The 12,553-nt window shown below is 47.6% G+C and overlaps 1 protein-coding gene and 1 long non-coding RNA gene across 8 annotated transcripts in view; one reads left to right on the top strand and one right to left on the bottom strand.

Moving 5' to 3' along the window:
• Window positions 1–8,995, bottom strand: part of RBM47 (RNA binding motif protein 47) — a 139,328-nt gene extending 130,333 nt beyond the window's left edge. For 2 of the 7 annotated variants that reach the window (XM_084797599.1, XM_084797601.1), the window contains exon 1: window positions 8,316–8,995. The gene's annotated coding sequence lies outside the window, so the exon portion shown is untranslated. Of the gene's footprint in view, window positions 1–7,311; window positions 7,732–7,834; window positions 7,960–8,315 lie in introns of those variants that run through there. The other 5 variants (XM_084797596.1, XM_084797590.1, XM_084797597.1 and 2 more) reach the window with 4 other exon arrangements.
• Window positions 8,164–9,540, top strand: LOC311606337. The gene is made up of 2 exons (XR_014782300.1): window positions 8,164–8,246; window positions 8,990–9,540. It is a non-coding gene; the product is annotated as an uncharacterized lncRNA (long non-coding RNA).
• The last annotated feature ends 3,013 nt before the right edge of the window (window positions 9,541–12,553 follow it).

The raw sequence follows: 12,553 nt of genomic DNA, 5'->3' as shown, positions 1-12,553 counted from the left end.
GCACACACACGTATATACACATGTGTGTATACACACGAGACTAAGCCAGATCAGTGTTCAGAAACATAGACGTACAGAAGGCCATTTGTATGTCCACGTGCCTATATCCACAGACAGGGGATGGAACTCAGAGCTCCCCACGTGCTAAGCACATGTTCTACCACTGAGTTGTACCCCCATCCCCAAGGTGGATAGATACTTCTTGTGATAATTTTCACAGGCTGGCATTTCCTTCTCAGGTATAAGGACCCTGTCCCCATTTCAGTTGCACAATGTACAGTATTCATTGCATGTGCGCGCACACACACACACACACACACACACACACACACACACACACGCCCACATCATATTGTTACACATAGTTAACTCTTGCTCACCCGAGCAAGGATCAGGCATCCTCTCTGGGTGTGGGTTGTCTTCTACCCATACTGAGGGAGCACGGCCAGGCCTGGCTGTGAGACAGAGGGAGGCTGTTGGGAAGCTACAGCTGCCAGGGACTGCTGTCACCCACACATCCATCACAGCCAGGACTGTCTTAGTGCTGGGCCTTCACAGTCATAAAATCTACACACATACAGCAACCCCCAAAGACAAACACTGTGAGCTGGGGACTCTAGATGGATACTCTCTTCTTGATTAATGTGCCTCACAATAATCTCAAAATAAAGTATGCAGTTTCAAAATAGGAAACCAAAGGAATGCTGCATTCCCAATACACACAGGATTCGGTGGACGTGGGGGTAGGGGTGGGGGGTGCTTTGTCTTCTAATGACAGACACCTCCTGGTCTTGAAGAACTTCAGCAAAACACTGATTGCACTTCGAGTCTCTAAAACCACTCAAAGACTTACTTGAGGCAGCCCCTTCTATCCTACCTGTGTACTTACTTTACTGTCTCATAAATGTATAAATCACATACGTTTTAATACACCTTTTATTTTTATACAATCTAAGTCATTTTTATACAGTCTAAGTTCCTATAATGAGCAAATGAGGTGGAAGGACTTGTGCACTTTGCAGGCCGTTGCTTGATTGTATCTTGATCTCATTCAAAGCAGTGCCTGTGGCAGCGTGTTAGGGACACTCAGGCTCTAGAAGAGAGGGTAGGGAAGCCAGGCACAGTAGCACACACCTGAAATCCCAACCTTCTGGAGGCAGACACAGGCACTTTGCGGTGATCTTAAGGCCAGTCTGGGCTACAGAGTGAGACTCTGCCTCAAAAATCAAAACAAAGAAAAACAAACAAACAAACAAACAAACAAAAACCCACAAAACAGACATGAGCAAGGAGAGAGGCCAATACTCCACAGCGGCCAGCTTGCCTGCAGCAGTTGATGGCGTTGGTCACCTCCAGGTGAGCTGGTAAATGCCACGCTACTGGCACGCTCAGTCACCTGCTTCTCGGCCACTCGTTTCTCCACTCCAGAGATTTTTTTTTTTTTTCCTTTTCTATTCTCAGTGGAAAATTCCACCCCTGCACCATTTTTTGGTTTTTGTTTTCGTTTTGTTTTGTTTTTAGACTATAAAGTAAGATCTCCTGGTTTATAATCTCAGCTTTTCAAGGGGCTAAGGCGGAACTGTAAGTTCAAGGCTGGCCTGGGAAACTCAGAGAGACCCCTTTCCAGATAAAAGGCTTGTCTGGCATATGCAAGGCTTCTGGGTTTAAGATGAGGCACTGAGGGGGGCCATGGGGCAGCCGCCTCCTGCCCCAGCCCCCTCCTCTCATGCGTAGATCCTGACAGAACAAAGGAGAAGCAACTATCAAAGAAACAGAACCAGTGAAATCAAGCTCAGACCATTTCTGGGGTGTTTTACTGCCATGGGGATTCAGGGCCACACAAGCTGCCTGGGTACCATTTCTTCCCAAATCTCTCAGTCCAGGGTGTTTCCATCAACTCGAGATGACATCTGAGCAATCGCCCTCATTTCTACACCAATTCTGCGGAGGAGTCCCCCCCACCCCACCGGCCTCCTATCTGGAAACCGAAGTCATGTATACATTGCTACTGTGGAAAACGCTTACCTGGTTGTCTGAAGCAATCAAGTCTCAGTGAGTAGTAGTTTTGACTCATCCACACCTCGTATGACACTAAAGCAAGAAATCTACCTTGTCATGAGACACGGAGACTGCTCCCAAGAGGAGACACCCCTCTCCTAATCAGGCCAGAACTTGAAGGGCTCCAATAGAACTTTTACCTTGGAATCCTTCTGGCAAGCCCTCTGAGCTATGTTTAATGTCTCTGTGGTTGATTCATAAAAGTCTGCCGTGCGCATCTACACTAATGCAAAACAAAAACAAAAACAAAAAACGTTTTTTTTTTCCAAAAAATAAAATGTAAAAATAAATAAGTAAATAAATACATTTTCCCCCAAAGTCCTGGTAATCACCTTCAGAGTAGGTTTTCGGGTTTTGTTGTTATTTTTGGTTTCTTTTGCCCCTCACAATTATATCCTATCATAGAAACATGAACCCAGGTCCAATTTAAGGAAGTTTCCTCGCCCTCACCAACATCCAAATATTAACTCTTGGGCAATTGAGAAAAGCCAGAAGAAGACTTGAGTAGAGCTGACTCAAATAAGCAGATGCTTTCCTGACCAGTCAAAGCTCAATTATCTGGGCTGTGGTTTATACCTTAATCTTGACCTTAAGAGTGTAATGTTGGGGAACTGGGCTAGCAGAAGCTGAGAGGGGGGACTGACAAAAATTTGAGGACGACCCAACTACATAGTGCGAACTTGTTTCAAAAGAAAAGGCGGCAGGACAAGCAAAGGTCAGTTTTTAAGGCTGGAGGGGGTGGGGGCTCAGCGGTGGAGCGACTTGCCTACAGTCTCCAAGGTTAGATCCCCAGCACCTGGGGTGAGAAGCTGGGACCAGACAGGACGTGAGAGGAAATGCAATCATTACTTAGCAACAGTGTTATTTACATTCGCCCCACCCCCACCCCCAGACAACACATTAGACTTTAAAAACCATGACTTAAAGCAGGTTGTACTAGCAAACAAAAAGACTTTTTTATCAGCATGTCCTTATCATATGAGGAAAATGAGAGTAATCTTTTAATTTGTTTTGTTTTGGGACTACCTCTTGGCCCTAAAGTACTCAGTAAGTATAGAGAACACAAATCCAAAATATGCATTGTTTGCTTAATTTAAAAAAAAATCCATCTGGGCGGTGGTGGTGCACACCTTTAATCCCAGCACTTGGGAGGCAGAGGCAGGTGGATCGCTGTGAGTTCGAGGCCAGCCTGGTCTACAAAGTGAGTCTAGGACAGCCAAGGATACACAGAGAGACCCTGTCTCGGAAAACAACAACAACAACAACAAAAATCTCAATATCACAACTGCTTTAACAGCAAAGCAGAACTCTGCATCCTAAATAAAGAGACAAACTGATAAATACATAGTATAGTTTTAAAAACTAAATAGCCCAGCACAGTTGTACATGCCTGGAATTCTAGCACTTGGGGGAGGTGGAGGCAGGAGACACCAGAAGTTGCAAGCTAGTGTGGACTAAATTGTGAGACCCTGTCTGAAAAGTCAATCTGTTGACTATTAAAACTACGGTGGCAGTCTTGAAAACAAAACTATGGCGGGCCGGAAAGATGGCGTGGCAGGTAACAATACTCTTCTGTGCAATCCTGTCAATGTAAGTTCAGGTTTCAGAACTCACAAAAAGGCGAAAGAGGAGAACTAATCCCACAAAGTTGTCACCTGATTCCTACATATGTATCAACACACACACATATGTGTACACACAGAGAAACAAGCATTAGCTTAAAGAAAATTATTGAGGATCCTGGAGAGACAGCTGGGGGCTAAGAGCACACTGGGAGCCAGGTTCAGTTCACAGCACCCACATGCGGTTGGCCACAACTGCCTGTAACTTCAGACTCATTGCTCTGGACTCCTCAGGGGCTTGCACTCTTGTGCCTCGACACACACAGACAAAGCAAAAAAACAACAACAAAAACTATACAAGTTGAAGAGGAGGCCCCCAGTAGCTAAGAGCTCTTGCTGCTCTTCCAAAGAACTGGAATGTAAATCCTAGCACCCACATCAGGCAGCTTACAAGTGGCTCCTATGTTCTCTCTCTCTAGACACACACACATGCATACACACATACGCACACACATAGATACACACACACATGCATACATACACACATATACACATACACACATATGCATACACACACACATACAATGTAAGTTTTGGGGCTGGGGAGATTGCTCAGTGGTTAGGAGTTCTGGCTGCTTTCTCACAGAACCTAGGTTTAATTCCCTACACACAAAAAGAAGTCACAACTTTTTGTAATCTCGGTGCTAGGGGATCCAACTTATTCTTCTGGCCTCAAAGGCACTAGACACACATGTGGTGCACAGACACTCAGGCAAAAACTCATACATACAAAAATAATAATCTTAAAAAGTAAATAAAAAGGGGCTGTAGAGATGGGTCAGTGGTTAAGAGTACTGTCTGCTCTTCCAAAGGTCCTGAGTTCAATTCCCAGCACCCACATGGTAGCTCACAACTGTCTGTAACTCCAGTTCTAGAGGATCCGACACCCTCATACCTCATGTCAATGGACATAAAATAAAAGTGAAATAAACTATTTTTTAAAAGGTCTAAAAAAATTAAATAAAAAATAATCTCTTAACCTGGCGGTGGTGGCTCACGCCTTTAATCCCAGCACTCTGGAAGCAGAGGCAGGCTGACCTCTCTGAGTTCGAGGTCAGCCTGGTCTACAGAGCAAGTTCTAGTAAAGCCAGGTCTACACAGAAAAACCCTGACTCAAAAAGCCAAAATAACAATCATGATAATAAATATTATATCTTTTTTTTTAACCTAAGGAGATTTTGTCACAAAATAATGTTGTTGAATTTTGAATCTTACACAGTTCTGAAAAGGCAATAATAGACAGAAAGATAAATCTGTTTATATTAAGAATTTGGGCTGGGCTGGGCTGGGCTGGGCTAGGTGGTACACGCCTTTAATCCCAGCACCCAGGGGGCAGAGTGGCGAAGATCTCTATGAGTTCAAGGCCAGCCTGGTCTACAAAGTGAGTTCAGAATAGCCAAGGCTACACAGAGAAAAACAAACAAAAAAGAATTTGAATTTAAAAACAAAATGAAACATTGGGGGCACCATAGCAGACGGTTGGAATTCCAGCTATTCAGGAAACTGAGACAGGAGGTTCACAAGTTTCAGACCAGCCTAGCTGATATAAAGGAACCTATGACAATAAATACATGGTGAAAGTAAGTGAACTGGGAGTGTAGTTCAGTGGTTAAGCACTTGCCTAGCACACTAGACACCCTGAGCTCAGTTCTCAGATGAGGACAGATGACAACACTCTCTCCTTTGTGGCGCTGGAGCTCACTGGAACCCAGCACTACAAATGCTCTGGATGGCATAGTGTGTTCTACCTAGCCAGGTAAAGAGAGGCCGGAGGCTCAGCTGTGCTGGCTAGTCTTCATTTGATGAAGTTAGCCGTGAAAGTGGCGGGAGTGAAAGTTTTGATTCGCCATTCCCCCTGCAAAGTTAGAGGCCTCCAGTGTTTACACCAAAACAAGGGAAAGATCAAGGTGGACATGAAAAATACAAAAACTTGCAGGGCATGGTGGCGACGCCTTTAATCCCAGCAGAGGCAGGTGGATCACTGTGAGTTTGAGGCCAGCCTGGTCTACAAATCGTCCAGGACAGCCAAGGCTACCCAGAGGAAACCCTGTCTTGAAAAATAACAACAACAACAAAACCCCAAATTGTCTTTGCCCTCTTCCTCCAGTTTCCCTCTGACAGCTGTTAGGTTAGCTCCACCCCGAAGTCATCAGAGGGTTCTGAAAGACTACTGTGTAAATGATTGGCAGTCTGAACCCCACAAAACGGGACCGTCTCCTCTTGGCTTGGGGCTGTTTTGGGGCCGTTGGTCTACTTAAGAGTCTGTGCTCTATGCTGACAGCTGTTGTCACTTAGATGTGGCATCTGCAGTTTTCAAACACTTCTGATATATAATGACCCTTTAGTGACCCTTCCTTCCCTCCAGCCCACCCCACGCGTTCCTTTAGTGTATCTCCACTGTGAGGCCCATTATTATTATTTGGTTGGTTTGTTTTTATTTTAGAGAGAGTCTCAGTGTGCAGTCCTACCTGGCCTGGAAATTGCTTTGTAGATCAGGCTGGCTTCGAACTCAGATAGCTCCTCCTGCCCCTGACTTTCAAATGCTAGGGTTAAAGGTGCTATGCCTTGCCTTCCAGCGGCACATAACCCTCCAATCCTCTGCCTAGAATAAAAGGCATAAACCTAAGGCTGTGTTTTAAATTTATCTGTTTAATTACATTTATTAGTTGACTTGTGTATTTGTGTTTGGGAGGGCGGGGTGTGCCACTACTGTGAGTGGAAGTCCGAGGACAACTTGGAAGACGGCTTTCACCTCCTACCACCATGCGGGTGGGATAGAACTCAGATCCTGAGAGTTGGCTGCACGCCACCTCATCAGCTTTCATTTGTAACCCTCCTATGGAAAACTCCTAAGTGAGTCATTAACATACTAATTGGAGGGGAGAAAAGTTTTGACTTTTTTTTATCTCAAGTAAGTAATAGGAAAAACAAAAACAAATCAGTAATGTAAGTACCTAGAAGACCGTATCTTTTCATCATTTAGATAAGGAAGCCACAGCCCTCAGTGCCCCAGGACAGCACTGGAGTCAACTTTTACCTAATTAAAAGTCACTTATCTGAAAATTTCCACTTCCATTCATTTTAACCGATTTCTTAAACAGCCCGAGACTGCAGACTATCAGCTGTCATATCTGGTAGACCCTACTCTTTTCTCCAGGTGAAACAACAGCTAAACTTCCTCCCAGTGTGGCCTTCAGAGGTTAACTGTTGTAGAGGAAGAAGACCCCCCTCTGCTCTGGCTAGCACTTCCGTGAGCCGCCTCAGTTACCCCAAATCCCGAAATCTCACGCTAATCATCCGCGTCTCATCACCTGTGCCTCAAAGCGGCCGATCATGTTTTTTCAAAGGGGAAAAAAAAATTCTTTACCCCCCCTTATGGAAAAGACTCATGACTACAGGAAACATGATGCGGCTGACTGTGTGATTGTTTGCTCTTCCAAAAGCTGACGCTTCAAAAATCTTTTTATAAACCCTTTAACTTCCCACTAAAGAAAGAAAGGAGGGAGGGGGGGAGAGAGAGAGAGAGAGAGAGAGAGAGAGAGAGAGAGATTTTCTGTAAAAATCAGGACCCTATGGAAGATTTCAGGGAAATTCAGGGACAGTAGTCAGGACTGCCAAGAGTCCACCTTACCTTCAGTAAGTACTTGGCGTCGCCCACTTCAGAAAGTAATACTATTCACAGCCCAGTAGCATTCTACAAGGCTAGGAAGTCACCCACAACATCTTCGCTGGCCTCCCTCTTTGGAATAATAGGAACCCAAATTTAAAGGGTCTCCAAGCTACTTCCCACCGTGCGCCTTAAAGCAACAGATCGCTCTAGGCTTTAACTCTCCCAGGCTCTGGGAATTCTAGTTTGTCACAGTTTCTTAACCTGGGCGACCTGCGGAGAGAGACTTCCCCACCACCACCACAGCCCAAAGCCTGGCTTCTCAGGGTTCCCGCGACCCTACGAGCTGGCTGCGGGGCAGCTGTGGCCCGGGCGGAGCGGCGCGGGGTCGGATCCCGCGGAGCGCGGCGGAGTCCGGCAGCAACCCGTGCTCCAGCAGTCCCAGCTCTTCCCGGTTCCCTCCCTCCGCCTCCTGCCCTCCCCCAGACGAGGCCATTCGCCTCACAGTAGCAAGGTTGTCTCGCGTACTCCCTTCCCTTAAACTCACCAAACCAGATTTTTACTCCAAACACCGGCAACTTCCCGTAAATCTGCACTGAAATTTTACCCTGCTCGCTGAGCCTCCGCTGGCCGAAGGCCAGTGCAACATTCCTGTTGTTTTAGGAGTGCGGATACCTTAGCTGAAGGTTAAAAAAAAAAAATTTGAGCTGGCCCCAAAGGAAGGGTTTAATGAACTCTAGCCGCTCAAAAAGTCACATCCATTTCAGTCACGCAGAGGGGACCCCAGAAGTGGCACCTGCCCCACCTGGGGACATCTGGGAGAGTGGCTTCCGGCCGCCTGTGGCTGTACAGGGCAAGCCACCCAGAGCCTGCACGGCGGACTAAGGACCCTGCGCCTGAATCCCGGGCGAGCTGTGCCACCACCCCCGGCCTTGCGGGGCAGGAAGGCGCAGGAGCAGGTAGGGCAGGGCGGCAGCGAGCCCCGCCGCGGGCCTGCAGGAAGCCAGGACCTCTCCGGCTGTCCTTACCTGAAGCTGAGCATGGCTTGTGGCGAGCACAGGCAGGCACGTCACGGGGCCCAAGCCCTGACCTTTGCCGGGGCCTTCACAGCAGGGCCTGGGGCCTGGGCGCCGCTCGTTCAAAGTGGCTCATTCTTAATGCGCTCTGACCTAGTGTTGCAGCTGGGTTTCTAGAAAGGGAACAAAAACAGTGCGTGGAGAAGCTGCAGCCAAAACCCTCCCTTGACCTTGCCTCTGATCACTGGGGAGCTGGCTTCAGACCCGACCCCGTCCCCACACCCACGAAACCCACCCAAGGGCCTCGGTCCCCGCCCTTACCTCACCCGCGGGTTACCTGTTTATACAAGTATTAAGGAGCCTCCAGCATTTCAACGGAGCGCTAAGCCTGTTTGGAGGCGCGGAACCGGCCAACAGGAATCGAATTCTGTGACTAAACAAAGTAGAAGAGGAAGCGGGCACACCACAAGGAACCTAAAGTTGTGATTTCGGGTTGCAATGTCATGCAACAGAGGGGAAAAAAAAATACTGCTTAACAGCAGGCTAATTAAAATCATAATGCAAAACCGCCCTCCCACCTAGTTAAATGAATTGACAAGAAGTTCAGAAGATATCGGCATATAGCATTAGCCACCATTGTTAGTGATGTTATTATTATTGCTGTGGCTTTTTTTTTCCCCCTGTAGAAAAGATTCCGTGAGGAAAGGAGGCTCCAGACCAAGGCTGCGCCTCGGTATCTGTAGGCTACAGTGAGTCTATGAGCAAGCTATTTAGCCGCCAGCTGAGTTTCTGGACAACTTTAAAGATGGGAATTTCGCATTCATTGTGGAGAGGGTCCAGCAGAAGGGAAAATGGTGTCTTTGTAAAGGGATGTGCAACTGATTTTCGTCTCGAGTAAATATTTCAAGACTGAATGAAAGGGACATGGAGGTAAATTTGCCCGGCGTCCCATGAAGTTCACTAGTGGACTCAGCAATCAAATGTTTGTGTCACGGCGCATAATTCTGACTCGGATTTAGGCGCTTGACCTGCGGTGTCACCCTGCGAGTTGCTCTACAGGCTAAAAGTCGGTGCTAGACAACCGAACCCGTGAAGTTTGAAAAATCTGTGTGATGCAAAGAGAAAGGGCGTTTGAAAACTCACAAGTATCATCATAACTAATAGTGGACGCTAAAAGGGAATCAGTGCCTGCCCTTTATCTTCCTTTTAACCTGACAAATAAATGAAGAAATCCTAATCGCTTTATGCTGAGGCCTTTGTTACTCGGGAACACTTTCACCCATTTCCCCTAACCTGCTCCTCAGGTCAGACCCAGTTCTGGAGATGAAGACACTTTCCGTACAGAGGTGAAGGTGATCGGTGCAGCGTCTCCCTCAGTGCGGACCTTTCTAGCCTAATCTAAAAGCAGCATCTTAGCCACCATTAGCAAAAGTAATTCCTGAAGCCAGCCAGGAATTCTGAAGTTTTAGATCCTTTTGATTTTTTATCTTTTTAGGCAGTGAAACTCAAGCCAGACCAGTCTAACCGTGTTCTGGATTCTAAAGCAAGCCTTTGTCAACAGGTGCCCCTGTGCACCAGGAATGGTGGCTTATGAGGAACTCCGGGTCCTCACCCCACCCCCACCCCCTGTTCCTGGGGCTTGGAAGCCAGCTCTGAGGGAGCCTGCATGCCTTCACCTTTCGTTCGGTCCAGACCTCAGCCTGAAGGGAACCTTCCGAGCTGGAGGCCCTCACAGCCCTCTTCTTCTGACTAGGTTTTTCCATAGGAAGATCTAGGCCCAGCCCGGAGGAGCAGGGAGCACGCACATTAGATGAAGTTGAGCGAGGTGTCTCTTTAAGTCAGCGCGGCCCACTGTGAGACCCCGTGTTAACAAGAAAGGAAGTGGGGGATGGGAGGGAAGCCGTGAGAGGTATAGCTCAGCGGCTGAGCACTTGCCTAGAATCAATGCAAATATGTAGAAGACACGTGACTCCTAGAGCTAGCTGCACCTGGGAGTAGATGCCCCAGCGAAGACCCAGGCTCCAGGAAGCTCATCGTCTTAAGTGTTTTTCAACTCCTTGCTTTCCCTCAAATGCTCAGCTGCAGGCTGCTCCTCAGTGCCAGTTTTGCGTCCTACCTACTGGCACGGTAAACTGGGTACTAACTACTGTTGCTGCTTGTGTGACAGAGTGTAGCAATGTAGCCCAGGCTGCCCTAGGACTTGCTATCTTCTGGATTCAAGTCCCAAGTCCTGGGATTGCAGGCCTGCATCAACACACCCAGTTTCCAAGTAGGCACAATTCCTCTTTGGTGAGTTTGTTTTTTGTTTTTTGTGGATCCTCCCCCACCACCCCACAGTAAAAGGGGTAAGAAGGGGGTTAAGACAAGATTACATATAGCCCAGCCTGGCAGAGAAAAACATGTATAATTGGTTTTCCTACTTTCCACTCCTCTTCCTAGGAATATAACAAAAATAATAGTGTTTTTTTTTTTTTAAAGATGATTTTGGACTATGTTGCTCAGGCTGGTCTTGAACTTATATACTTAAGCCATCTTCCTGCACCAGTGCAACCATAATAGCTAGAATAAACGTTTAAAATGACAGATTATGAGTCAGGAGGTGGTGGCTGCGGCGGCTCACTTTAACCCCAGCACTCAGGAGGCAGAGGCAGGCAGGTCTTTGTGAGTTTGAGGCTAGCCTGGTCTACATCGCTTGTTCTAGGACAGCCAGGGCTGCACAGAGAAACTCTTGACTCGAAAAACCAAAGAGAGAAAGAGAAACAAACTGTGGAAATAATAAACGCATGCTTTTGTTGTTTCTGTTTTGTGGTGGGCCTTCTTGCCCACTCAGTCCCCCTGTCCCTCGAGCCCTCTGCCTAGGGCTTTCTGCTTGTGTCCTCTTCTGCCTCGGTGGAGGCAGTGGTCCAGAAAGACTACAGAGAAGGTGAAGACTTGAATTTTGGGCTGGGGAGGTGACTCAGCGGGTCAACACTTGTTGCACAAACGTGAGAACCTGAGTTAGAGCTCGTGAGAGCTGCTTAGAGCCAGGGCTCTTGTGACGAGACAGGAGGCGGGAACAGGAGAATGCCCCGGAAGCTTATGGGCCAGTTGGCCTGCCTCACACAGTAGCGAACAACAAAGAGATCCCATCTCAAACAGGTTGGAAGGGAAGGCCCAACACCCAGGGTTGTCCTCTGACCTCCCCACATGTGGGATAACATCTACTCTGCGGGATTTTTAAGAGTTAAATGCAAGGTGAATTCTCTGCACAGTTCCTGGCACTTAGGAAATAGACAGGAAATGGTATTTCTCTTGATTCCTGGGGTGTGGGGAGGGGGAGTCTACTCTAGGACTCTCAAAGAATTGCCTTTCCTATATTTAAATCTTAGCCCAACGTTAGCTGTGCCAAGGCTTTCTCGTTAAAAGAGACAAGGCTCTGACCTTGGTAAAGGACCACAATACAGCAGGAACTACTCACGCATGCAGCATTCCAAAGACATGTTAATTACCAGTGCTGACCGTCAACACTGTATGTAGTAAGATGGGTAAGGCCCAAACCATTGACGTTACCCCACAGCTCACATTTGGGAACTGAAGTCCTCGGCAGTTTCTCCACATCCCTAATATGCGACAGAGATAGAGTTTTTGTGGCGTCTCGGTATTCTACGCTGCTGAAGCTATGGCTGCTTTTCCTGCACTTAGTTGAGGAACAGACTAAAGGAGCTAAGAAGGATGGCTTTTTGGCCAGGTGTGGTGGCCAGTGCCTTTAACCCCAGCACTCGGGAGGCAGAGGCAGGTGGACATTTAGGAGTTCAAGTCGGGTGGTCTACCAGGTCTATACAGCAAGTTCCAGGACAGCCAAAGCTGCATAGTGAGTCCCCTGCGTGCTCTGTTATAAACTATCTGCTTCTCCAAGCCTCACCTTACTGCTGATGGCAGTGCCTCTCCACTCACTGTGAGCACTGAATGGCAGCACACACACACACACACACACACACACACACACACACAGCAGTGCCTCTCCACTCACTGTGAGCACTGAATGGCAGCACACACACACACACACACACACACACACACACACACACACAGACACAGCAGTGCCTCTCCACTCACTGTGAGCACTGAATGGCAGCATACACACACACACAGACACACACACACACAGACACACACACAGACACAGCAGTGCCTCTCCACTCACTGTGAGCACTGAATGGCAGCATACACACACACACAGACACACACACACAGACACACACACACACACA

The sequence above is a fragment of the Acomys minous genome (assembly GCF_964271855.1).
Source record: "Acomys minous genome assembly, chromosome: 10".
Taxonomy (NCBI): Eukaryota; Metazoa; Chordata; class Mammalia; order Rodentia; family Muridae; genus Acomys; species Acomys minous.
The sequence above is the reverse complement of the archived record's forward strand: the minus strand, read 5'-3'. Positions and strand labels throughout refer to the sequence as shown.